The 27,431-nt window shown below is 44.8% G+C and overlaps 1 protein-coding gene across 4 annotated transcripts in view; it reads right to left on the reverse strand.

Moving 5' to 3' along the window:
* Positions 1-27,431, reverse strand: part of SCML4 (Scm polycomb group protein like 4) — a 214,896-nt gene that overhangs the window by 151,657 nt on the left and 35,808 nt on the right. For 3 of the 4 annotated variants that reach the window (XM_068231258.1, XM_068231257.1, XM_068231254.1), the window contains exon 1: positions 2,089-2,681. The exons of the other annotated variant lie outside the window; for it this stretch is intronic. The gene's annotated coding sequence lies outside the window, so the exon portion shown is untranslated. Of the gene's footprint in view, positions 1-2,088; positions 2,682-27,431 lie in introns of those variants that run through there. 4 annotated transcript variants of the gene reach the window in all.

The raw sequence follows: 27,431 nt of genomic DNA on the forward strand, positions 1-27,431 counted from the left end.
ATGCTTGTTTCTGGTGTGATTCAGACACTACTCAAGCCTAATAGATTAACAGGATGGCCAGGCGACTGATATTGTTTAAAGAGAATCTGTATTGTTAAAATCGCTCAAAAGTAAACATATCAGTGCGTTAGGGGACATCTCCTATTACCCTCTGTCACAATTTCGCCGCTCCTCGCCGCATTAAAAGTGGTTAAAAACAGTTTTAAAAAGTTTGTTTGTAAACAAACAAAATGGCCACCAAAACAGGAAGTAGGTTGATGTACAGTATGTCCACACATAGAAAATACATCCATACATAAGCAGGCTGTATACAGCATTCCTTTTGAATCTCAAGAGATCATTTGTGTGTTTCTTTCCCCCATGCACTGAAGTTTCAGGCTGCTCTTTTTTTCCTGCAAACAGCTTTGCCCTTGTTTGTAATTCCTCAGTATGTGAAAGCCCAGCCAGCTCAGAGGACGATTTATCCAGCTGATTAGAGCAGCTTCTCTCTTCTCTCTTATCTAAATAACACACAGGCAGTGTGCATAGAGGGGCCAGAAAGGGTGAGTTCATAGCAGAACCACAACACTGAAGAACTTGGCAGCCTTCCAGACACAGGCCGACAAGTCTGACAGGGGAAAGATACATTGATTTATTACAGAGACTGTCATAGTAGAAAGTGCTGCAGTTAGCCAGAACACATTAGAATAGCTTTTGGTACATGTAGGATGATAAAAAACAGGATGCAATTTTTGTTACGGAGTCTCTTTAAAGGAAATAAATATGGCAGCCGACATATACAGCTCACTACAATTGTCCTTTAAGGAAAACTACAATACACTTTGCATTGTGGAAGGGAGTAGTGAGCCAATACTGAAAGCAAAATACTACATGTACATACAATACAGCTGCATATTAAATTACACATGACATGTTTTCCACACATTGTATAGTGTGTGTGTGTGTGTGTGTGTGTGTGTGCGTGCGTGCGTGCGTGCGTGCGTGCGTTAGTATTGGTTATATTTATGTGAATGCTTTAGTATTTTGTACGTATATCAATAGTCATGTATGTTGCTCTACACAAGGATGAGTGATTCTAATTGATTTACAAACAAATGGTTCATTAATAAGCAAAGCAAAATGTAATTGCCATCTTTACCATCTGAGCCAGGCAGTCACAAGTCCAACTTCTGTCATTATCATAGCCCTGACCACCTGATCAGGGATACAGACATGCAATAATAACTACCCTTGCTGACAATCATTTTGGAATGAAATTACCAAAAATAAAAAAATAGGCTTATTTAGTAAAACTGAATGAAAAAAAGCACACATTGCCCTGTAAACAATGGATCTACAAATATTATAATGCAGCAGATGATCTAAAGTTATACTGCTGAAGATTACTGTATCTGGAAAATTGCAAAGCACAGATAAATAATCCAACGATCAGCAGGATATTAAAAAAGAGATAGCTTCAGCACTAAGCATACAGCTCAGACATGCAACTGACACTAGGAAGTACAACTGCTTGTGCCAAGTGACACTCACAGCAGAAACTGGCAAGGCAGCTCACCCACAATATAGATGTTAGTAAGCCTCCTAAATATACTGCAATAGGAAATGTATTTTATCCTTTCATGAATAAAGTCAGATTTAACAGATCCTACAGTAAAATATCTGCTTTAATAAGACATGACACTAAAAACTGAATATTGATGCTTTTCATATATCTTTAATTACAGCTCCATTCACTGTTCACCCTCATAAATATAGAATGTTTTATCCTGCAGGATATGTTTAGTATTATTCATAATTTAACCCTGCGAAAGAAAGCCCTTGCCGGCAGAGAAGGGATAGGAGCTTGGCTGCTCTTTAAAGATATTTACTATACACACAGTGCATCACAATTCAGCATAAAATACACAGCATGTATGTAAAGATCCTATACGTACACGAGAAGATAGAGAAACATGTCTCATGGCTCACATATATATACACAAGCACGGTGGGTGCATCCTCATAGCAGAGCCGTAGTAATAGTAACGTAGCAATGCTGATGACTTTGCAGGGCAATAGAGAGCAGAAGAAATAGATGCTTCTTCTTACCTTTGCCTGTTTCCCAGCTGAAGAGTTGTCAGTAGTGCCTACAGCAGGCTGATGTTGTGACTTGAAGGACAGATGACTGCCAGCGCATGCACACAGCCCATTGCAAAAGCCATCTTCTCCCTGTCTGCTAGCAAGCTGCACGTCTCTCCAGCAGCAGCAGCAGCAGCTCAGCTCAGCTCTCCAGCTGCAAACATCTCATTAGACTAATGCATTCAGCACAGGCAGAAAACTCGATTTACCATAGCTACAGCAATGAATTTCCATTACGATGACAGATTCAACCACATCATGTCCGGAAAAGCAGCCAACCACTGGCTTTTAAAGAACACACACATTTGACATACAGAAAATGAGGCCTGTGTGTTGTGTCCCTTCCTCTCAGCTGCCGAGCCAAAAAAAATGTCACTCTACTAAGTGCAAGCATACAGCCTTATATGTCCTATGCACAGTGTAATAACATGTTTAATTAATTCAGTCTGTTCTGGGATGCAGTGTGTGTGTTCAGCTGCTTAGCAGAAATAAAACCCTGAGCAGTGCCTCAACAATACAGCTCGGATATTAAATATTGGGGTTATTACTACGCCATCTTCTGTTGCTATAGAAACCAGACTGTAACATCTCTTTGTCCTCGTTGTGCGGCAGCCCGGCTCCTCTGCTGAGCTGCTAACATACAGCAGAATTCTAGGAAGGCAGGGAGAAATTAAAATATGCTGAAAAAATATGCTCAATGTATATCACTTTCTTGGCTACAGCCAGCTGCATGCTTTTGTTTATTTCTATTTTACCTAAACTCTGAATTAAACAAGGAAGTAATGGTGAGTATTTTATTTATGAAGAAGAATGTAACCATGTGTGACTGTCTGCTACATGAATAATATTCTTTTTAATCAGAATGCAGTAGTTCTAGCATGAGAATAGACTTATCTGTCCCTAAAGTGATTTAGAATTGAATGTATTAAAGGGAGATATGCTGCGGTGTTTCCCCCGTGGCATCCCCTCCTCCACACCAATTGTAACCCTTTCCTAGAGCTCTTTTGTGCAGCACACACAATTTGAATGCACATCAGTACATCAATACACATACACATATGCACCCTGTACACACATGCACCCTATACACACAGGCACCCCTATACACACAGGCACCCTATAATCACAGGGACCTTATGCGCACAGGCACCCTATACACACAGGCACCCTATACATGCAGGAACCCTGTACACACAGGCATCCTATACACACAGGCACCCTGTAAGCACAGCCACCTTATACACACAAGCAGCCTATACACACAGGCACCCTGTAAGCACAGGCACCTTATACGCACAGGCACATTATACGCACAGGCACCTAATACGCACAGGCACCCTATACACACTGGCACCCTATACACACAGGTACCTTATAAGCATAGGCAGCTTATACGCATAGGCAGCTTATACGCATAGGCACCCTATACTTATATCCACCCTATACACACAGGCACCCTGTAAGCACAGCCACCTTATACACACAAGCAGCCTATACACACAGGCACCCTGTAAGCACAGGCACCTTATACGCACAAGCACCTTATACGCACAGGCACCTTATACGCACAGGCACCTAATACGCCCAGGCACCTAATACGCCCAGGCACCCTATACACACTGGCACCCTATACACACAGGTACCTTATAAGCATAGGCAGCTTATACGCATAGGCAGCTTATACGCATAGGCACCCTATACTTATATCCACCCTATATGCACATGCACCCTATACACATAGGAACCCTATACGCACAAGAACTCTATGTCCACAGGCACCCTATATGCACAGGCATCATATACACATATGCACCTTATACACACAGGCACCCTTATACACACAGGCACCCTTATACACACAGGCACCCAATACACACATGCACCTTAACCATGCACCCTATACACACAGACATCCTACATGCACCCTATACACACAGGGGCCCTATACATTCATACTCTATCTCTTACCATTCTGAGAACATATTCTATTACCATTTTCTGAAAGTACTACACCCGGTTATCACTACAATCACTAGAGAATTCAGTGTTTTAGTTCTGCCTCTTCCGCCCTGTCAGATGTGGTTTGTGTGGTGGGCTCCCCTCTCTCACTTCTCTCTGCAGTTGAATGAGGAACAGGTAGCGCTTTTATCTGCTTATCTACAACATCAGAGAAAGGAAAAGAAAGGGGAGCGCAGGCTCAATATATTGTCTTATTTATCAGTGTCTGGAAGAAGAATGGTCTCAGTTAGCCTCTGCAAGCAATCAGATTTTTAACTGTGCCTTTCGTATATCCATTTGGCAGTCTGACTGGTTGCTAAGACTTATGCTGGATACACACGTTGCGTTTCCGCGTCGATGCGGCGTTCGATTCCCGTCGATTCGATTATTTCCGACATGTCCGATTCGCGGGTCGATGGATCGTTAGGTCGATTTGCCATACTTTACATGGCATTCGACCTAAAAATAATCGAAATGCGCTCGGAAATGCTCGGAAATAATCGAATCGACGCGAATCGAACGCCGCATCGAACGCGGAAACGCAACGTGTGTATCCAGCATTAGGCCTCTAACACAGCAAGACGTTGCGTTTGATGCAACGTTAAGGTCGCATAACGTGCCCCTAATGCAACGGATTGAAAGTCTATAACTTGGACTTATTTAGCCCTGCGTTTGGTGCACCGTTTTTGTCGCACAGTGATAGAACAAAAACGGCGCATGCGTAAAAAAAAAAAAAAGAAAACATTTCTGAGCATGTGCAAACCGGCTAAGGCTAGGTTCACAGTGCTCAGTTGCGATGCAGAAAAATTCGGCATGTCGACTTACTGCCCATATGATTCTATGGTCCTGCTCACAGTAATGGATTGCCTTATTCTAACTCGCTGCATGCAGGCTTTGCATTTAAGTCTAGGTCCAGCCTCAACTGCCATTCACACACATTTTAACGCTTGTGTTATGCAACTGACCACTGTGAATCCAGCCTAACGCAGCTAATAACGTGTATAACGCTTAGCATGCAGCACTTTCATTTAACGTGCAGCGTTAGACACCAACGCAAAGTCTGCACTGTGAACAGCCCATTGATTTTTCATTGCTGTAAGTTATTGTGCGTTACATGTTGTTGTAACGTGCGACTTTAACGTCGCACTGTGAAAGAGCCCTTAGGGGTTTAAGAATTTTGCAGGGGTGTAGCAATAGGGGTTGCAGAGGTTGAGACGGCATCAGGGCCCTTGGGCCAGAGGGGCCCCAAAGGGCCTTCCCTTAACTTCAGTATTAGCTCTCTATTGGTCCTGTGCTCATAATAATGACTTCTATAGATACTTTAAATAGTGGTAATCATTAACAATCGGTCCCCATTCTCAGTGGCATAGCAATAGGGGGTGCAGAGGTAGCAACCGCATTAGGGCCTTTGGGCCAGAGGGGCTCCAAGGGGCCCTCCCTCAACCACAGTATTACTAGCTCTCTATTGGTCCTGTGCTGGTAACAATCACTTCTATCGATGCTTTGAATAGTAGTAATCATTAACAAACTGTCCCCCATCCCCTTCTTGCACCTGTGACACTGTAGTTGCCATTGGCAGGTTTAGGTGCACCGTTTCAATTGTTATGTATAGAGTGCTTGGGGGGCCCCCAATGTAAACCTTGCATCGGCACCCACAGCTCCTTAGCTACGCCACTGGAATTTTGAAAACTGTAATCTCAAACTGCACTTCTATGCAGTCACGGCAACAGAACTCTGTTTGTAGTACAGTTAGTACAGTGCACCTGTGACACTGTAGTTGCCATTGGCAGGTTTTGGTGCGCCGTATCAATTGTTATGTATAGAGTGTTTGGGGGGCCCCCAATGTAAACCTTGCATTGGGGCCCACAGCTCCTTAGCTACGCCACTGGAATTTTGAAAACTGTAATCTCAAACTGCACTTCTTTGCAGCCACGGCAACAGAACTTTGTTTGTAGTACAGTTAGACCAATAACTCCCACGCCATTGCTGCTTGAATAAATAGCTACACACAGCAGAAACCATTGCAACTCATTTTCAACACCTGCACTTCCATTGACAAGCTGCTACCTTCAAGTGCCCTTACATTTATTTATTTTCCTCAGTAGACTTGATCACTGTGAATGAATCTGCCAGAGATTGATTCCCCAACATGGCTGCCCGTTTGTAATTTTTGTTGGCTCCTGACGGACAGATCTTGCTCGAAGGAGTGTGGGTCTGGGGCCGGTGGGCCGGCGGGGTGGTGGTAGATTGTCAGCCGACTGACAGACTCCCCCAGGTCTTCCCCCATCTAAAAAAGTGCTTCCCTGGGGCTCCTGCAGAGTGTTGGCAGCGGAACGCACTCATCTGGTGGTGTGCTCCCTCCTGTATCCAGTCTCCATGCCAACCAGCTATCTGTTCCCCATGACTATGTATACGCTGCCAGGTCACGGTAAACAGGCGGCCAGCTGGGGTAGAGACAGGGCTCACTCAGGAGGGAGCGCGCTGGCAAGCCGGAGAGTGTGCTCCACTGCAAACACCCTTCAGGAGCCTAGGAGGAGCATTACATGAGGGGAGACCTGAGGGGCTTGCCAGTCGGCAGTGTACTGCAGCAGTTCAAAAGATTTGTATGCAGATAACCTAATGTGAAGCGGGCAAAAAAAAACAAAAACAAAAAAAACATTTGTGGTGACATACAATTGAATGCCCACAGAGAAAATTTGAAGATGAAAAATGCTTCACAAATGATTTTGTGCAAGTACTGTAACGTGCCCCTCCATTGACTCACATAGTGCACGTCAACATGGAGAAAAAAAAACATGTATGTATTGTGCGTGTCAATGCCTATAATTCTAGAAATGCACTGTATGTCCTCTGTTGCAACAATGGAATTACTTGCATCACTTTGCTAGTGATACAACTTGAACATCCCATTAATTTTGAATCACACTGCATTACAGCGCACAAAAAAGTTTCCATTGTAAAGCAACACAATGCAACACAGTGTATCACTGGGAAAGTATCCATAATCTTTTTTCTGCAGGGGGAGGCAGAGGCGTAGCCAGAAATGTCTGGGATCTGGGCCAAGTAGAGATGTTTTCTCTTGCCCCCCCCCCCCCCCAGCGGCTCCTTCCGTGGGGAGGGGGAGGTTGGTTGGTGTAGCTTGGGGTCCCTGAAGGAAAGAAGGGAGAAGAGGATGGTGTCACTTGGGAGGAGGGGAGAGGAAAGTGCCACTGTGTGGGGAGGGTGGTGCCACTGGGGTGAGTAAAGGGTGCCACTAGGGGGGGAGGGTGTTACTGGGTGGGAGGAGGGTAATACTGGGTGGGGAGGAAGGAGGAGGAGGATGCAACTGGGTGACAGGAAGGTGCCACTGGTTGGGGAGGGGAGGAGGGTTCAATTGGGAGGTGTTCAGTCGCAGCGGTGCCTTTATCTCTCACCTGCTGCATGCATCCCAGCCGCCGCCTCCTCTCTACTTCTCTCTACTTCCTGTGGGGAAACAGGAAATAGAGAGGAGTCAGCATCTGGGACGCATGCAGCAGGTGAGAGATAAACGCATTGCTGCACCTGAACTCTGCAGGGGGACAAGGAGGGGGCGCATGGAGAGGGAGAGCGGAATCATGTTGGCCTTCCCTGCAACAAACAATGCGCTAGAGCCTGCATTTTTGCCCACACGTACACACTGTCCCCCCACCATGCAGTCGCTGCATATAGAGCAGCGGCCCGGCTTCTGCATTCAGTTGCCATGGCAACAGTGCAGCTTGGTGGTTCCCAAAACTGCTTTTAAACGGCAAGGGGACAGTGTGTGCGTGTGGGCCAAAATGCAGGCACCAGTGCATCGTTTGTTGGGGGGGAAGGAGGAAGCAGCCAGGACCGGACCCCAGCCCCCCCTCCCCTTCCTTGACTAAGGGCCCCATAGCAGCTGCTCTGGCTGCTATGGTTATCCCTATGCTAGTGGGGGGAGGGCACATGGCTAGGCACATGACAACTCAACTCTTTTTTTCTGGGGGGGTACATAACTAATTATTTTATCTTTGTAGTGTATGGCTACCTAATTCTGGTAATTGTGGGCACCTGGCGACTTAATTATTGTATCTGGGGAGCACCTGATTACTTAAAGTGAACCCGAGGTGAAAATAAACTGATAAGATTAGCAATTGTATTTATCCTCCTACTCCTAAAAATGACTTTTTTTTAGATATCCTATGGTTTTACTTTCTATTTTAACATTTACAAAGTAGAATGATTATTTTGTTGTCTCTGATCAGTGGCAGCCTATTAAGTGTCTCTAAATGAAAATACATGAACTATTGACCTTTTTTATCTCCATCTGCTCTCAGGCTAGGTTCACAGTGGTCAGTTGCGTTGCAGAAAAATTCTGTATGTCAACTTACTGCCCATACAAATCTATGGCCTGTTCACAGTAACGGATCGCATTATTGTAACTTGCTGCATGCAGGCTTTGCATTAAAGTCTATGTTCAGTCTTATTTGCAGTTCATACACAGCCTAAAGGTATACATTAACTGTACAATTTTTAGGTAACAATTATATTTCCTATAAGATCATTCATATTGAAAGAAAAGATCGTATTTAATTGAACCACACAGATAAAGAATCCAACTTGTGATCATATCATCAACAGTTATGATCATATCTATGGAAAAAATATTTCTTTAGAAAACAATTGTTAACGCAATCATTCAGAATGGATTGGTATCTTCAGCTTCTCTGTTTTCGTGCAGTACGATCTGATCAACCTGATTAAAAATATGATCGTTCTAATTAGAGGGACCCTAATTCAACTAGCCTCCAAACGCAAAAAAGAGAAACAACAACTGCTCCATAAACTTGTATTAGCTTACCAAGAAAAACATGCACAATTTCAGAATAACCCTTCCTCTGAAACCAAAAAGGATCTACTCAGTGCTGAAACGGCCCTTAACTTAAGCTTAGCTGAATCCGCAGAAAGACAAGTCTCCAACACCAAATTTAAATTTTACCTAAAAGGCAAAAAACCAGACACACTCTTGGCCAGACGGCTTCGGCATACTGATCTCTCTCATAAACAGATTACTTTACAAATAGGACAAACTCAATTATCCTCCAATCCAAGCAAAATTGTAGAAATTTTCCATCAGAACTTGGAAAAATTATATAATTCGCCTGATTCTGTCTCCCAGGACCAATTATCTAGTTACTTGTCAGAGATACCCTTTCCAGATCTTCCCGTATGTCTCAAAGAGTTGACAGATTGAGAAATTTCCTTATCAGAAGTCCAACTAGCAATTAACCATTTCACCCTGCGGGGATTTTTCATCTTATGCATCAGAGCAATTTTCACCTCCCATTCATTCACTAATAACTTTAACACTACTTAACACAATTTATTGATCTATATCTTGTTTTTTCTAAAGCACTTAATATCTCCCTACCAAATAGACTAATGCAAACCCTCCAAGATGCCTTTGAATTTCAATGGGAACTTCATAAACTCCCATACCTGGGTATATACCTTACTAACTCTTATGACACCCTATACCAGCATAATTACCCTACATTGGCCAAGGAACTGCTCCAACTTTTAGAATGTTGGAAGAGATACTCAATATCTTGGCTGGGCAGAATTGCAGCAATAAAAATGACCTTTCTCCCTAAGCTTCTTTATGCCTTTCGTTTACTACCCATTCCGTTGCCTCCAATTTTTTTGAATAACATTCAGAGTAAAGTTAACGATTTTATATGGGGATCCAAAAAAAACACGATTTCATAATCCTTATTTATACTGCTTGCGGCAAGATGGAGGACTTGGTATGCCTAACCTTAAAAATTACTATAAAGCGGCACAAATATCCCCACTGACTCTCTGGAACCTTGACAACAATAGACCGTCATGGGTTGATATGGAGGAATCCCTTATAGGTCCACTCAAACTCTCTAACCTCCTTTGGATAGTTCCAGCTGACAGACAAAAAATCGCTAATCCCATAATAATACATTCCCTCTCAGTCTGGGATAGTTGTAAATAATCTGGGAACCTAATATCCCCTCAGAGACCGCTGGCTTCCCTCTTGGGCAACCCTTCCTTCCCTGCGGCATTGGAATCCCCCGCAAGCTTTCGCTGGTGGTTCAGTTCTTAACTCACCAAAGTTTTTGATTTATCTACCGACTCCGAATCTACCGATGAAATCCCTGGCTTCCCTACGTGGACATAAACATCTTCCTGCTTTTGAGACCTTCCGCTACATGCAGATCTCTCATTTTATAAAAGCACATCTCTCCTATACTACATCCCTTTTAGCCATATCACCATTTGAGCATATTTGTGCATCAAATCTGCTATCTCCTGGTGTTATTTCACTAATATATAAAACATTATCCCATGAACAATCCAAACACAAACCTAGATATATTGCTGACTGGGAAAATGACCAAGGAATCTCTATAGATTCCAAAGACCTCACTGATATCTGGACCAATACCCTGAAAATCTCCATTAATGCAGACTTAGTTGAAGTCAATTACAAACTACTTTTCCGCTGGTATCTGGTCCCTCATCGCCTTGCCAAATTGAACAAGGATATCTCGCCAAACTGTTTCAGGGGTTGTAATTCCTTAGGCACCCATGATCACATATGGTCAGTATAAACATACATATATCCAGGCACATCGCCTCTAGTTAGGACATTAAATAAATTATTAGGGAAAGGGAGGTGCTGAAGGGGGTGTGGCTAGAAAACAGCAAAAATCTATTAACCCTTCGCACACTCACATGCAAATGTTCAAACAATTGCATTCACAGATTCACTCATCCAGGCACGACTGTTATCCCTACAGCTAAATTAAAAGCCAGGGTTTTAGTTCACAGAAGAATGCATTCTTATGCTTAATCACCTATACTGCGCAGAAGTACCCAGGTAAACATAGGTGTCCTAACTCTGGCCCTGTAACATGCATAGTGCAGACATGCAAACACATTCATTGCATCAAACCTATCAATGGATTAGGAGCACACATCCTAACTTCCTCTCCTGGGAAAGACAGTGCATCTTACCAATCGCACAAGGGAGCTAATGTTATGTGTCCATGTGCACAATGCGCATACACCAGCATAAGCTGTCTGCATGCTGACAAACATACAGGGGAAGGGGGAGTGCACCGAATTGGACCCTAGCCACAGGGGTCAATGATAAGAATAAACATACATATATCCAGGCACATCGCCTCTAGTTAGGACATTAAATAAATTATTAGGGAAAGGGAGGTGCTGAAGGGGGTGTGGCTAGAAAACAGCAACCTGGGCACTCCAACTAAGTTATATTTTGTTTAAAGGGGAATTATTTATTTGATGTTCTCAATCATTCCGATTTGAAAGAGAGACCGCTGGAATTTCTAGCGTTTGTGATCCATAACTGGTTGCGCATAGATCCATTGCCTTTTCCTCTTAATGAACTCCTGGCAGCAGGTCAATCAGCTACTCCTTCAATTGCTTGCAAAAATGTTCAGCAAGCAGAAGGTGTTACTGATAATTTTCCTGCAGCCTTGAATAAATCACCAAGAACAGCAGGGAAAACAGCAGGGTCTAAGGCCAAACGCAAACGTTCTAAGAAACGTGTCCGATCTGCAGAGTCGTTATCCTTAGCGACTGAGACCTATAATGAGATTCTGCCATTAACAGATAATGAAATGCAATTGTCTTTCAGGGGAGTTAAATGGACTTATGAAACTACTAATGAACTTTCCTCCCTGGCTAGGGAAAATAAAGATTTTTGTTTAAAAGAATTATCTGAGTATGATTATGATGAGATATTACAGAGTATTGAACAAATCAACTTATTTGTGAACCAAGGGAAGTTCAGCACCTCCCTTTCCCTAATAATTTATTTAATGTCCTAACTAGAGGCGATGTGCCTGGATATATGTATGTTTATTCTTATCATTGACCCCTGTGGCTAGGGTCCAATTCGGTGCACTCCCCCTTCCCCTGTATGTTTGTCAGCATGCAGACAGCTTATGCTGGTGTATGCGCATTGTGCACATGGACACATAACATTAGCTCCCTTGTGCGATTGGTAAGATGCACTGTCTTTCCCAGGAGAGGAAGTTAGGATGTGTGCTCCTAATCCATTGATAGGTTTGATGCAATGAATGTGTTTGCATGTCTGCACTATGCATGTTACAGGGCCAGAGTTAGGACACCTATGTTTACCTGGGTACTTCTGCGCAGTATAGGTGATTAAGCATAAGAATGCATTCTTCTGTGAACTAAAACCCTGGCTTTTAATTTAGCTGTAGGGATAACAGTCGTGCCTGGATGAGTGAATCTGTGAATGCAATTGTTTGAACATTTGCATGTGAGTGTGCGAAGGGTTAATAGATTTTTGCTGTTTTCTAGCCACACCCCCTTCAGCACCTCCCTTTCCCTAATAATTTATTTAATGTCCTAACTAGAGGCGATGTGCCTGGATATATGTATGTTTATTCTTATCATTGACCCCTGTGGCTAGGGTCCAATTCGGTGCACTCCCCCTTCCCCTGTATGTTTGTCAGCATGCAGACAGCTTATGCTGGTGTATGCGCATTGTGCACATGGACACATAACATTAGCTCCCTTGTGCGATTGGTAAGATGCACTGTCTTTCCCAGGAGAGGAAGTTAGGATGTGTGCTCCTAATCCATTGATAGGTTTGATGCAATGAATGTGTTTGCATGTCTGCACTATGCATGTTACAGGGCCAGAGTTAGGACACCTATGTTTACCTGGGTACTTCTGCGCAGTATAGGTGATTAAGCATAAGAATGCATTCTTCTGTGAACTAAAACCCTGGCTTTTAATTTAGCTGTAGGGATAACAGTCGTGCCTGGATGAGTGAATCTGTGAATGCAATTGTTTGAACATTTGCATGTGAGTGTGCGAAGGGTTAATAGATTTTTGCTGTTTTCTAGCCACACCCCCTTCAGCACCTCCCTTTCCCTAATAATTTATTTAATGTCCTAACTAGAGGCGATGTGCCTGGATATATGTATGTTTATTCTTATCATTGACCCCTGTGGCTAGGGTCCAATTCGGTGCACTCCCCCTTCCCCTGTATGTTTGTCAGCATGCAGACAGCTTATGCTGGTGTATGCGCATTGTGCACATGGACACATAACATTAGCTCCCTTGTGCGATTGGTAAGATGCACTGTCTTTCCCAGGAGAGGAAGTTAGGATGTGTGCTCCTAATCCATTGATAGGTTTGATGCAATGAATGTGTTTGCATGTCTGCACTATGCATGTTACAGGGCCAGAGTTAGGACACCTATGTTTACCTGGGTACTTCTGCGCAGTATAGGTGATTAAGCATAAGAATGCATTCTTCTGTGAACTAAAACCCTGGCTTTTAATTTAGCTGTAGGGATAACAGTCGTGCCTGGATGAGTGAATCTGTGAATGCAATTGTTTGAACATTTGCATGTGAGTGTGCGAAGGGTTAATAGATTTTCACATATGGTCAGTGGCGTAGCTACAAACCTCTGGGCCCCGATGCGGAATCTGGATGTGGGCCCCCCCCCGGCAACAACAGTCCCCCCTCCCCCGGCAACACCCGACGGATGCACACACATATCAAAATCCCTATAGCCAGCTATAGGTACCCCCAGTATAGGTAGTCAGGCATAGGTAAGCCAGTATAGTTGCCCCCGGTATAGGTGAGATAGGCAGGCGCCGCCGGTATAAGTTAGATAGATAGGTGCCCCCAGTACAGGTTAGCTAGGTGGGTGCCTCTAATATAGGTAGCCAGAATAGTTGCCCCCAGCGTAGGTTAGATAGGTAGGTGCCCCCAGTATAGGTTAGTTAGGTAGGTGCCTCCAATATAGGTAGCCAGTTTAGTTGCCACCTGTATAGGCTAGCTAGGTGCCCCCAATACAGGTTAGATAAGTAAGTGCCCCCAGTATAGGTTAGATAGGTAGGTGCCCCCAGTATAAATTAGATTAGGTCGGTGTCCCCTAGTATAGGTTAGATTAGGTAGCTGCTCCCCAGTATAGGTTAGATTAGGTAGCTGCCCCCCAGGATAGATTAGGTAGCTGCCCCCAGGATAGATTAGGTAGGTGCCCCCCAGTATAGGTTAGATGAGGTAGCTGCCCCCCAGGATAGATTAGGTAGCTTCCCCCAGGATAGATTAGGTAGCTGCCCCCCAGGATAGATTAGGTAGCTGCCCCCAGGATAGATTAGGTAGCTGCCCCCCAGGATAGATTAGGTAGGTGCCCCCCAGTATAGGTTAGATTAGGTAGCTGCCCCCCAGGATAGATTAGGTAGCTGCCCCCCAGGATAGATTAGGTAGGTGCCCCCCAGTATAGGTTAGATTAGGTAGCTGCCCCCCAGTATAGGTTAGATTAGGTAGCTGCCCCCCCAGGATAGATTAGGTAGCTGCCCCACAGGATAGATTAGGTAGCTGCCCCCCAGGATAAATTAGATAGCTGCCCCCCAGGATTAGGTTAGAATAGGTAGGTGCCCCCCAGGATAGATTAGGTAGCTGCCCCCCAGGATTAGGTTAGATTAGGTAGCTGCCCCCCAGGATAGATTAGGTAGCTGCCCCCAGGATAGATTAGGTAGGTGCCCCCCAGTATAGGTTAGATTAGGTAGCTGCCCCCCAGAATAGATTAGGTAGGTGCCCCCCAGTATAGGTTAGATTAGGTAGGTGCCCCCCAGGATAGATTAGGTAGGTGCCCCCAGGATAGATTAGGTAGCTGCCCCCCAGGATTAGGTTAGATTAGGTAGCTGCCCCCCAGGATAGATTAGGTAGCTGCCCCCCAGGATAGATTAGGTAGGTGCCCCCCAGGATAGGTTAGATTAGGTAGGTGCCCCCCAGGATAGATTAGGTAGCTGCCCCCCAGGATAGATTAGGTAGCTGCCCCGTCCCCATAATGGAGGGGGGGCCGCAGCCGCGGGGAGGGCAGCCCGACCTCTCCCTCCCTTCCTCTCCCCGGGCCCCCCCCTCAGATGCAGAGTGAGCAGCTCACGGAAGCGCTGTAGGCAGAACTCACCTCCGTCCCTGGTTCCAATCGCCGCTGATCTCCTCTCTGGCTGGCTCTGCATAGATGCTTACACACGCAGCTTCCTGTTTAGCCGGAAGCTGCGTGTGTAACAACATCTATGCAGAGCCAGCCAGAGAGGAGATCAGCGGCGAGTGGAACGCAGGGAGGTGAGTTCTGCCTACAGCGCTTCCGTGAGCCGCTCACTCTGCATCTGAGGGGGGGGGGGCCCGGGGAGAGGAAGGGAGGGAGAGGTCGGGCTGCCCTCCCCGCGGCTGCGGCTCCCTCCTACCAGCGCGCACGGGCGCATGGCCATCCAAACGGAGATGGGCCCCCCGGGCCCCTCCCCCGCCTCCTCAGGAGCCGGGCCCGGTCGCCAAGGCGACCGCTGCGACCACGGGCCCTACGCCCTTGCATATGGTGGAAATGTGCCAAAGCATGTTGCCTCTGGCTAAGAGTGTGCACCTGGGCCTCCTCCTTAATCAATAAACCAATACCTAAAAATCCTATCCACACATTGCTAGGCCTTCTTTATACTAACCTAACCAGACCATAAAATAAACTTTTCAGCCATATATTTACTGCGACGAACCTTACTATAGCCGGCGCATGGAATTCAAAAACCTTGTCAGGAACAGACTAAGTCGTATCCTCTTTTTTGAGAAACTACGTGCTAGGTTAGACGATAACATATCTAAATTTAATAAAATCTGGTCGACCTTTTGTAGAATACTTACTTGGCTCAGAATGTAGCTCCTGGGTAAGAGACTTTTGAACTTTTCACAACCTCTTGGCTTTCATCTCATTGGTCAGTCATGGCACTTTAGGCTCTCCTCGACCCATATCTTTTTCTTCCTCCTGTACTTAACTCTTCCTTTTCTTTTTCTCCACTTCTCTCTCTCCCTTTTTTTTTGCTCTTTCACTTTTACATCTCTGCTTCGTAAACATAATTTATTACCACCCCAACCCAGTCTGTGTATAAGATGCATATTACATGCATCCTCCCCCCTACCTTCGCTGGAAGATAGGCCGCACTGGCTAACCCTAACTGTTTATCAAAATACGCTCTTGCCCAACCAAATCTGGTATAGCAAATTGGTAAGAGATATTTTTTCAACCATCACATCTGTATTAGCTTTATTCCTCACGGAAATACGATTGCCATATTACATATATTTACTGGTTAATTGATTTGCCAATTGTATCTGTGTTTAACAGTTATACTGTATGTTATCAATGTGTTTTACAAATGTTATTTTTCTTAATATTGTTGATCATTGTCTATTCTTGTTTAGATGATAGTTCTTATTTGATCTCATGTGATATTCTGTTCATATATTGTTTGTATGCTCTTTATTTTTAAAACTTAATAAAAAAAGATTGAAACAAAAATATGATCGTTCACTTAAAATTGTACTGGTTTAGATTCACAGTGCTCAGTTGCATTGCAGAATAATTCTGCAGGTCAGCTCTTTGCCCATACAATTCCATTCATAGTACTGCGTTGTAAAGCATTTCATTATTCTAACTCACTGTATGCAGGCTTTGTATTAAAGAGACCCTGTAACAAAAAAAAAACGTCCCCTGGGGGGTACTCACCTCAGTAGGGGGAAGCCTCAGGGTCCCAATGAGGCTTCCCCCTCAGCTGTAGCTGCAGGCAGTCCAGCGATGGCTCTTGGAATCCTCCCTCGACAAGGCTGACAAGCGTTGATTTTTTTTTTTACCGTTCCTGGCTACAGCGGGTGCGCTGTTGCGTCTCTCCGCACGGAGATAGGCGAAAATAGCCAATCTCCGTCGGATCTGCTCTACTGCGCAGGTGCAAGAGACTTGAACCTGCGCAGTAGAGCGCCCGACAGCGATTGGCTATTTCCGCCTATCTCCGAGGCAGAAAGCCGATATTGCGCCTGCGCTGGAGCCCGGGAGGTAAATATTTACATCCCCACCATTCCGGGAGGATTTTCGCCGCCACCGTGGGACCAAGGAGGACGTGGAAAGCCTCCATAGGATCCGGAGGCTTCCCCCACCCGAGGTGAGTACCCCCCAGGGGAGATTTTTCTCATTACAGGTTTTCTTTAAAGTCTATGTCCAGTCTCCATTGCAGTTCACACGCTTTATAGCACACTAGGGACCTTACACCGTTTAATAACGGGCTCTAGGTCTGTCATCGCCGCCACCTGTCAGTGCATGCACGCTGCCGCAGCGCGAACACACGCCTGCTCCCAGTCGGGACGCGCACACGCCCGCCCGGCCCCCTGGCTGTCCTGCTCCCATCCGAACAACGGCTGTCTCTGCAGCACATGCGCAGTAGCGAAAAGGTGGGACACACACACATACGGACATGGGATGCAGAGAATTACAGAAAAAAGAGAGAGCGGTATCCCCATAGACAGCACCAGACTAATAATATTCCACAAAATATAAATTTTTATTGTAATCAAAAAAAACATCAAATATAAAAACACTTAAAAAGTCACAACATGTGACCAACAAGGTCTCTCAATCCCATAAATCAATAAATAAAGTATTGCAATAACACTTGGCATAAAGGACAATTAACAGGTACAATATGGTACAATATGCGTCGTTGCCTCTTTAAATAACTTGATAGTAGTGAATGTCATAAATTTAGAAAATGCATAATCACAAAATTAGTGAAACAGAATAAATTCTGAATAAGTCAAGTGTGCAGACAATCAACATTAATAAAGTGCATGATAAACCTTTTTTGAGTGATGGGATGCAGAGACACAGGGGTTTTATTAGATAGGATGTGTTCTGCAACTGACCACCGTGAATCCAGTTTAAGCTTGTTTACCTTTACAGACAACGTGTCTCCATTGTAGTGCTGGTATGAATGGGTTACAGGTGTTGAGGTATAATGCTGCATTTACACTTTGTGCGTTGCATAATGCACGTATTTTAATGTTTGTGAACTATGAAGAATGGACATAGATGTAAATTCAAAGTCTGCATTCAACTGGTTAGAATAACATAATCCATTACAACACAATAGTGTGAACAGGCCCATAGAATTGTATGGGTAGTGACATGACATGCAGAATTATTCTGCAACGCAATTGATGCAGTGTGAAAGGGCCTTTAGGATAGGTTCATAGTGGGAGTTGCATTCCCTGTGACAGCATGAAAGCAACGTATCTGAAAAGTGGCACCACACATTATCCACACTGCGTTGCATCACATAAAATGATGCATACAGTCATGGGAAACAGCCATTTACAGATATTGGTATTGATAATATATCATGTAAATAACAAAGCCTCAACATGTTTGGCTGGATAGCCCTGCTTTCTCTAACAGCCTCAGCTTGGGTGGTGATGGCAGCAAGTGCCTATGTGACCCCAGTGGTCAGTGCATATAATAGCTAGGCCCCTTTGACAGCATTTAGCAGTCCCAAGGCCTAGGTGAGTGCACTTATTGTTTTTCTATTAATTTGCCCAGATCACACAAAGGGCGCACATACAATAAAGGCGCAAGGAAAAATGGGCACCAGTTAATACCAATAGTAGAATATTTAAGACTTAATTCTTACACTTACCTTCATCTATGCCTAACATTAAACTCCCACTATTTACTCCTAACACTAACCTCCCACTATCTACTCCTAACACTAACCTTCCACTATCTACTCCTAACACTAACCTCCCCCCATCTACTCCTAAAATTAACATCCCCCCTCTCCACTCCTAACACTAACCTCCCCACTATGTACTCCTAACACTAACCTCCACCTCTCCACTCCTAATGCTAACCTCCCAGTATCTACTCCTAACACTACCCCACCCCCCCACCTACTCCTAACACTAACCTCCCACTATGTACTCCTAAAACTAACCTCCACCTCTCCACTCCTAACACTAACTTTCCAGTATCTACTCCTAACACTACCCCCCCCCCCACACCACCACCTACTCCTAACAATAACCTCCCACTATCTACTCCTAACACTAACCACCCTCATCTACTCCTAATACTAACCTCCCACAATCTACTAACACTAACCTCCCCCTCCTACTTCTAACACTAACTTCTCCATCTACTCCTAAGACATTTACTCCTAACACTAACCTCCCCCATCTACTCCCAACACTTTAATCCCCTCTCTCCACTCCCAACACTAACCTCCCACTATGTAATCCTAACACTAACCTCCCACTATCTACTCATAACAATAACCTCCCCCCATCTACTCCTAAAATTAACATCCCACCTCTCCACTTCTAACACTAACTTCCCACTATGTACTCCTAACACTAACCATACCTCCCAACTTTTTGAGAGAAGAAAGAGGAACACTTAAGCCACACCCCTTCCATGCCCTTGATCATGCCCCTGTCACACCCCTAGTCACGCATACCATAAAGATTTCATAAGAAAAATATGTTGTTTTATAATTCAAACCACACTGGTCCTTCCTATCCTGGTTCATTTTACTTCTTATTTACATTTTAAAATTAGTAATATATCAATTTAAAGGATGGGAATAACATAAGTCAATCAAACACATTTTTTAGTAGAGAAATATATATATATGTACATAGAAATAGGGACAAAGTCCTGAAAGAGGGACAAATGAGGAGAACAGAGGGACAGGGCTCCCAAAGATGGACTGTCCCTCCAAAAGAGGGACAGTTGGGAGCTATGTGGACACGGCGCCCAGGATATCCACTATTAATATACAGCACTATATTGACCTGATGAAGCGGTTCATGCCGCGAAACGCGTTGTCCTAAGTGCTTATCATCAATAAACAATTACATCTATCCTACCGAGTGGAGTGTCCATTCTTAAGGTAGGCGATCTACAACATACTTTATTTGCTATATGTAAGCTTAATTGCAGACTATACAACAAGGGCGCCTCCTATTGCTGTTTTAAGTTGGGAGCTATGACTAACCTCCACCTCTCCACTCCTAACACTAACCTTCCACTATCTACTCCTAACACTAACCTCCTGTCATGATATAGCAGCTAGTTATGATGTTGGGATAATACAGGAACATATTCTATAATTTTCTATCTGCTGTGTATTATGTCAAAGGTGTAGATATGCCAGGCTAGCTTCATGGACTGTTAATGTGATTGTGTGTGGGTGTCCATAGACCTACAATTACATTGAATTCCTCTGGAAGTAGGGAGCTTGGAAATTAGCATACAGTTCCTCTGGACAGCCAGGAACAGGTAATTAGGTTCCCTTTTGTCAGGTTATTAGGTTCCCTTTTGTCTGGCATCCTGCAAATGCGGTGCATTGCTTTGATCTTTTGTATTAATTTAGACGGCTGCCTGTTGGTCAAAACACTATCCGACTAAGTGAGTCTGCCAAGTTCAAAGTGGACAGGAATGTTTGAAATTTACATGACATAAAAGGCAGGGGCAGATACCTAAAATCAGTCCACTCCTGACGGTAGCTGAAGCTGGACTCCCAGTCCAAGCTAGTGTTGGGCGAACATCTAGATGTTCGGGTTCGGGCCGAACAGGCCGAACATGGCCGCGATGTTCGGGTGTTCGACCCGAACTCCGAACATAATGGAAGTCAATGGGGACCCGAACTTTTGTGCTTTGTAAAGCCTCCTTACATGCTACATACCCCAAATTTACAGGGTATGTGCACCTTGGGAGTGGGTACAAGAGGAAAGAAAAATTTAGCAAAAAGAGCTTATAGTTTTTGAGAAAATCGATTTTAAAGTTTCAAAGGGAAAACTGTCTTTTAAATGCGGGAAATGTCTGTTTTCTTTGCACAGGTAACGTGCTTTTTGTCGGCATGCAGTCATAAATGTAATACATATAAGAGGTTCCAGGAAAAGGGACCGGTAACGCTAACCCAGCAGCAGCACACGTGATGGAACAAGAGGATGGTGGCGCAGGAGGAGAAGGCCACGCTTTGAGACACAACAACCCAGGCCTTGCATGAGGACAAGAAGCGTGCGGATAGCAATTTGCATTTTGTCGCCATGCAGTCATAAATGTAATACAGATGAGAGGTTCAATAAACAGGGACCGGAAACGCTAACCCATCACAGATGTTCATTGTTCATATTACTTGGTTGGGGTCCGGGAGTGTTGCGTAGTCGTTTCCAATCCAGGATTGATTCATTTTAATTTGAGTCAGACGGTCTGCATTTTCTGTGGAGAGGCGGATACGCCGCCGATCTGTGACGATGCCTCCGGCAGCACTGAAACAGCGTTCCGACATAACGCTGGCTGCCGGGCAAGCCAGCACCTCTATTGCGTACATTGCCAGTTTGTGCCAGGTGTCTAGCTTCGATACCCAATAGTTGAAGGGTGCAGATGGATTGTTCAACACAGCTACGCCATCTGACATGTAGTCCTTGACCATCTTCTCCAGGCGATCGGTGTTGGAGGTGGATCTGCACGCTTGCTGTTCTGTGTGCTGCTGCATGGGTGTCAGAAAATGTTCCCACTCCAAGGACACTGCCGATACCATTCCCTTTTGGGCACTAGCTGCGGCTTGTGTTGTTTGCTGCCCTCCTGGTCGTCCTGGGTTTGCGGAAGTCAGTCTGTCGGCGTACAACTGGCTAGAGGAGGGGGAGGATGTCAATCTCCTCTCTAAAGTCTCCACAAGGGCCTGCTGGTATTCTTCCATTTTGACCTGTCTGGCTCTTTCTTCAAGAAGTTTTGGAACATTGTGTTTGTACCGTGGATCCAGAAGGGTATAAACCCAGTAATTGGTGTTGTCCAGAATGCGCACAATGCGTGGGTCGCGTTCAATGCAGTCCTAGGCCGAAGAGGTCATAGCCTAGGGTCACAAAACCTGTTTATTGGGCAATTTCAATGGTGGCGAGTCTGACGTACATAAATCGCAGCAATGGCCGTTAGCAACGTCTGAATCTCACGAAATGTCTCATGCAGGTAGAAGACATATTGTTAGACTTGGGCTCCAAAGATGGGTTCCCTACATCTCTGCAAACCAGAGTTACAGGGCTCCAAATTTGGTAAAATCCCCCATAGGCTTTCATTGGGCCTCCTATTTACAGTTCCAAAATCTCACATCTTTTCAAAGGGCAATTACTCAGCAGTGGCAAATTTTCTAGCATTGTAGGGACCCTTAGGGGGAACATGACTGGTGAGTTTCGGGCCCCTAGGCCGAAGAGGTCATAGCCTAGGGTCACAAAAACCTGTTTATTGGGGCTATTTCAATGGTAGTGATGGTGACGTACATAAATCGCAGCAATGGCCGTTAGCAAAGTCTGAATCTCACGAAATGTCTCATGCAGGTAGAAGACATATTGTTAGACTTGGATTCCAAAGATGGGGTCCCTACATCTCTGCAAACCAGAGTTACAGGGGTCCAAAATTGGTAAAATCCCCCATAGGATTTCATTGGCTCCCTATTTCACTTTCCAAAATCTCACATCTTTTCAAAGGGCAATGGCTCAGCAGTACCAAATTTTCTAGCATTGTAGGGACCCTTAGGGGGAACATGACTGGTGAGTTTCGGGCCCCTAGGCCGAAGAGGTCATAGCCTAGGGTCACAAAAACCTGTTTATTGGGGCTATTTCAATGGTAGTGATGGTGACGTACATAAATCGCAGCAATGGCCGTTAGCAAAGTCTGAATCTCACGAAATGTCTCATGCAGGTAGAAGACATATTGTTAGACTTGGATTCCAAAGATGGGGTCCCTACATCTCTGCAAACCAGAGTTACAGGGGTCCAAAATTGGTAAAATCCCCCATAGGATTTCATTGGCTCCCTATTTCACTTTCCAAAATCTCACATCTTTTCAAAGGGCAATGGCTCAGCAGTACCAAATTTTCTAGCATTGTAGGGACCCTTAGGGGGAACATGACTGGTGAGTTTCGGGCCCCTAGGCCGAAGAGGTCATAGCCTAGGGTCACAAAAACCTGTTTATTGGGGCTATTTCAATGGTAGTGATGGTGACGTACATAAATCGCAGCAATGGCCGTTAGCAAAGTCTGAATCTCACAAAATGTCTCATGCAGGTAGAAGACATATTGTTAGACTTGGATTCCAAAGATGGGGTCCCTACATCTCTGCAAACCAGAGTTACAGGGGTCCAAAATTGGTAAAATCCCCCATAGGATTTCATTGGCTCCCTATTTCACTTTCCAAAATCTCACATCTTTTCAAAGGGCAATGGCTCAGCAGTACCAAATTTTCTAGCATTGTAGGGACCCTTAGGGGGAACATGACTGGTGAGTTTCGGGCCCCTAGGCCGAAGAGGTCATAGCCTAGGGTCACAAAAACCTGTTTATTGGGGCTATTTCAATGGTAGTGATGGTGACGTACATAAATCGCAGCAATGGCCGTTAGCAAAGTCTGAATCTCACGAAATGTCTCATGCAGGTAGAAGACATATTGTTAGACTTGGATTCCAAAGATGGGGTCCCTACATCTCTGCAAACCAGAGTTACAGGGGTCCAAAATTGGTAAAATCCCCCATAGGATTTCATTGGCTCCCTATTTCACTTTCCAAAATCTCACATCTTTTCAAAGGGCAATGGCTCAGCAGTACCAAATTTTCTAGCATTGTAGGGACCCTTAGGGGGAACATGACTGGTGAGTTTCGGGCCCCTAGGCCGAAGAGGTCATAGCCTAGGGTCACAAAAACCTGTTTATTGGGGCTATTTCAATGGTAGTGATGGTGACGTACATAAATCGCAGCAATGGCCGTTAGCAAAGTCTGAATCTCACGAAATGTCTCATGCAGGTAGAAGACATATTGTTAGACTTGGATTCCAAAGATGGGGTCCCTACATCTCTGCAAACCAGAGTTACAGGGGTCCAAAATTGGTAAAATCCCCCATAGGATTTCATTGGCTCCCTATTTCACTTTCCAAAATCTCACATCTTTTCAAAGGGCAATGGCTCAGCAGTACCAAATTTTCTAGCATTGTAGGGACCCTTAGGGGGAACATGACTGGTGAGTTTCGGGCCCCTAGGCCGAAGAGGTCATAGCCTAGGGTCACAAAAACCTGTTTATTGGGGCTATTTCAATGGTGATTTTTATTGTAAAAATATATACAAATTTACAGTACAATAAATAATATAAATGAAAATATAGTGACCAAAAATGACCACACAAATCAAAGAATTACATACATCTGAATAAACATAAACCTTTTACACAAAAATATGTACAAAAACTCATAAAGTCAAAATTGACTATAATGCATTTTCGCATATTCTCTTATATACAAAGGGACTTTTACGCCCAACATAAGAACCAACTTTTCATATCGCAAACAAATATTTCCAAAAACAATCCTATGTCCAAAAGGACATCCACAAGGAAGCATAAATCCTGAAACAGGAGAACCATGCATTTGCTACATTTATACGACGCAAGACTAGACGACATAAACCGCCACCCTACACCAACCCACTGGTGACCAAACACCAGACATATAACCAGACATAGTCATGCAGCAACCCACTCACACCAGGAGGGATAACACACACGAGACAGAAATAATCAAAACTGTAACAAGACAAAACAAAGAACCCCCAAGTAAGCTGGAGGGAAGACTTCAGTTATGTCTGCGGCCGAACATAAAAATATTGAGAAAATAATCAAAATCTAAGCAGGGTGAGTTAAGGAGATAGAAAGCCCACCCAGGAGAGACATGGATGAGCTAAGGAGGCCTGACATTCTGCCAAGCAAGAATCCAAGCACTCCTGCCCAACCTACGCCTCTCCGAGCACCGAATCCTGGACACCTCACCAAGAACATTGTTCACCACCACCTGGACAGGGATGGATTTTTGTCTAATAATTAACTGACACCGTGCCAACCATGTGTGCTGTCTAATGGCTAAGCTAACTAAATATAAAGTGCATAAATCATAACCCTGGTAAGACCTGAAAACTCCATATGCCCACTCAGCGTAACTCAGACGCTCCAGAAAGGGGATACCTAGGATCCCACCCACCTGTTTACACACCTCTATATTAAAGGGACAATGAAGCAAAAAGTGGTCCATGGATTCCTCGACACCACCACACTCCTCACGAGGACATCCACGTGTATCCACATTCAAGTACTTAACATTGTTCCTAACATAGAGCTTGCCATGGAAGGAAAGCCAAGCAATATCCCACAATTTATTCGGAATGCGTGGGGAGTTAATCATCCTCAAACCCTCTTCCAATTGCACGCCTGGGCAGTCTCTTAAGTCCAGTGAGACATGAAAATGAGAATCTATCACTCGTTTCGTTAGGTCACGCCTCCCGACCGATCTGATATCCTCCACCGTCAAACCCCACTGTCTCAATTTTTTCAAACACGTGACAACATAGACCGGGAGATAGTCCTGACGAGACCCCAGACTTTTCACTGAGCCACCGCTTTCCCAACTTGTGAGCGAAGTCCCAAACCATGCCCGGAAAATGCCTACCCAACCAGGTGGGTCCTCTGCAAGCATACTACCAAGATTGTGTTTAATAAACAGCAGAGAAAAGAAAACAATTGGATTGACCATGTCTAGGCCACCTTCCCGTCTGGTTTTGTAGGTGATGTTCCTGCGCATAATGTTTAATCTGTTTCCCCAGAGCATCTGAAAAAACAAACCACAGATCCTCGTGTACAGAGATTGGGGCAAAATTGCGACATAGCTGACGTAAAGCAATATTGGAACCAGATGACTCTTGATCAGGTCCACCTTTTCCCTGAAGGTCAAAGACCAATTCTTCCAGCGTGTTACTTTGGCGTCGACATCATCTAGCCTACACACCCAATTTTGATGGCCGTAATCGCCAGGACCAAATTCGATGCCAAGAATCTTGATTTTCTGTTGAGGCACGGGAAAGGAGCCAGGAAGCTCGAAGCTCTCACCATCGTTCCCCATCCAGAAAATTTCACACTTGTCTGGATTGACTTGTGACCCTGATGCCTTTGAGTACAGTGCAATCTCCGAGACCACTACCTCCGCCTCCTCTGTCCCAGAAACTATCACCGTCATATCATCGGCATAGGCCACAACCTTTAGGGGAGGCACATCAGAAATGCCCACAGGAACTCCACTGAGCGCACCGCTCTCTAGCCTTCTTACAAAGGGGTCGATCGCGAATACGTACAGGAGGGAGCTCAGCGGACACCCCTGACGCACTCCAGAACGAACCTTGAAAGATTCGCCAACCCAGCCATTTATAAGCATGAAACTCTCCGCCTCTTTGTACAAAATGCGAAGCCAATCAACAAACCTTTCCTGTAGGCCATACACACAAAGTAGTCGCCATAAGTACTCATGGTTGACACGATCAAAAGCCTTAGACTGATCCAATGCCAGCAAGTACTTTCCCCAACCCTCAGCCCTGCATCGTTCCAGGACTTCCCGGACAGACAAAAGTGCTGAGAAAGTGCCTCTACCTGAAATCGAGCAGTGCTGGTGGTGGGAAAGCAGGGATGTCACCTGGGATAGACGCCAGAATAATATTTTTGCCAGAATTTTTCTGTCGATGTTGAGAAGGCTGATGGGACGCCAGTTCTCAATCATCTCAGGATCTTTGCCTTTAGACAGGAGAATGACCGCTGACTTTCTCATGGAGGGTGGTAAGTCACCTTCAGCAAGACACTGATTAAACATATCTGCCAATTGAGGTGCCAGAAAGATCTTGAAAGCTTTGTAAAACTCGGCTGTCAGACCATCTGGACCCGGAGACTTTTTGGGCGTGAGACTATCAATGGCTCTCACTACTTCTTCAGCGGTGATTGCTTCTGTCAGGCTTATGTCAGAAACATCTGCATTCCCCAGACCTGGAGTTGAGACTAGAAAGGTCTCCATTCCTGCCTGGTCAATCGGCTTGCTCCCAAGCAAATCAGCATAAAAATCTCTAGCGATGGATAAGATTCCGTGCCTGGATTTTTCCACAGAACCCGATCCATCTCTGAGCCCAGTAACCGTTTTAAGGGCTGCACCTTGTCTGCAGTTCTGATAGGGATCAGGCGAGTGGTATTTGCCATAATCCCTCTCTAAATACAGAGAGGTCAGACGGTCATATTGCTGTTGCTTGAGTTGGGCCTTGACCTCAGAGATCTCCCCCTGATCTCCGTTCTCCGAGACAAGGATCTCAAGCTTTCTTCTCAGTTGCTGGTAAGCAATATTTCTACCAATCTGTTTCTTCCTGGCTAGGCCCTTGAAAAGTCTGATGACACGACTTTTGACCACCTCCCACCACTCTGACCTGTTGTCGAAGCATTCCAGGATAGTGATCTGTGCCTGAAAAAATTCCTCAACAGACTGTCTCACATTCTCTTCCAACAGCAGGGACGAATTTAACTTCCAGGTACCCCTACCCCTGGGAGGAGCACAGGACGCACCCAGATCCACCGA

Source organism: Hyperolius riggenbachi, chromosome 4 (assembly GCF_040937935.1).
Source record: "Hyperolius riggenbachi isolate aHypRig1 chromosome 4, aHypRig1.pri, whole genome shotgun sequence".
Taxonomy (NCBI): Eukaryota; Metazoa; Chordata; class Amphibia; order Anura; family Hyperoliidae; genus Hyperolius; species Hyperolius riggenbachi.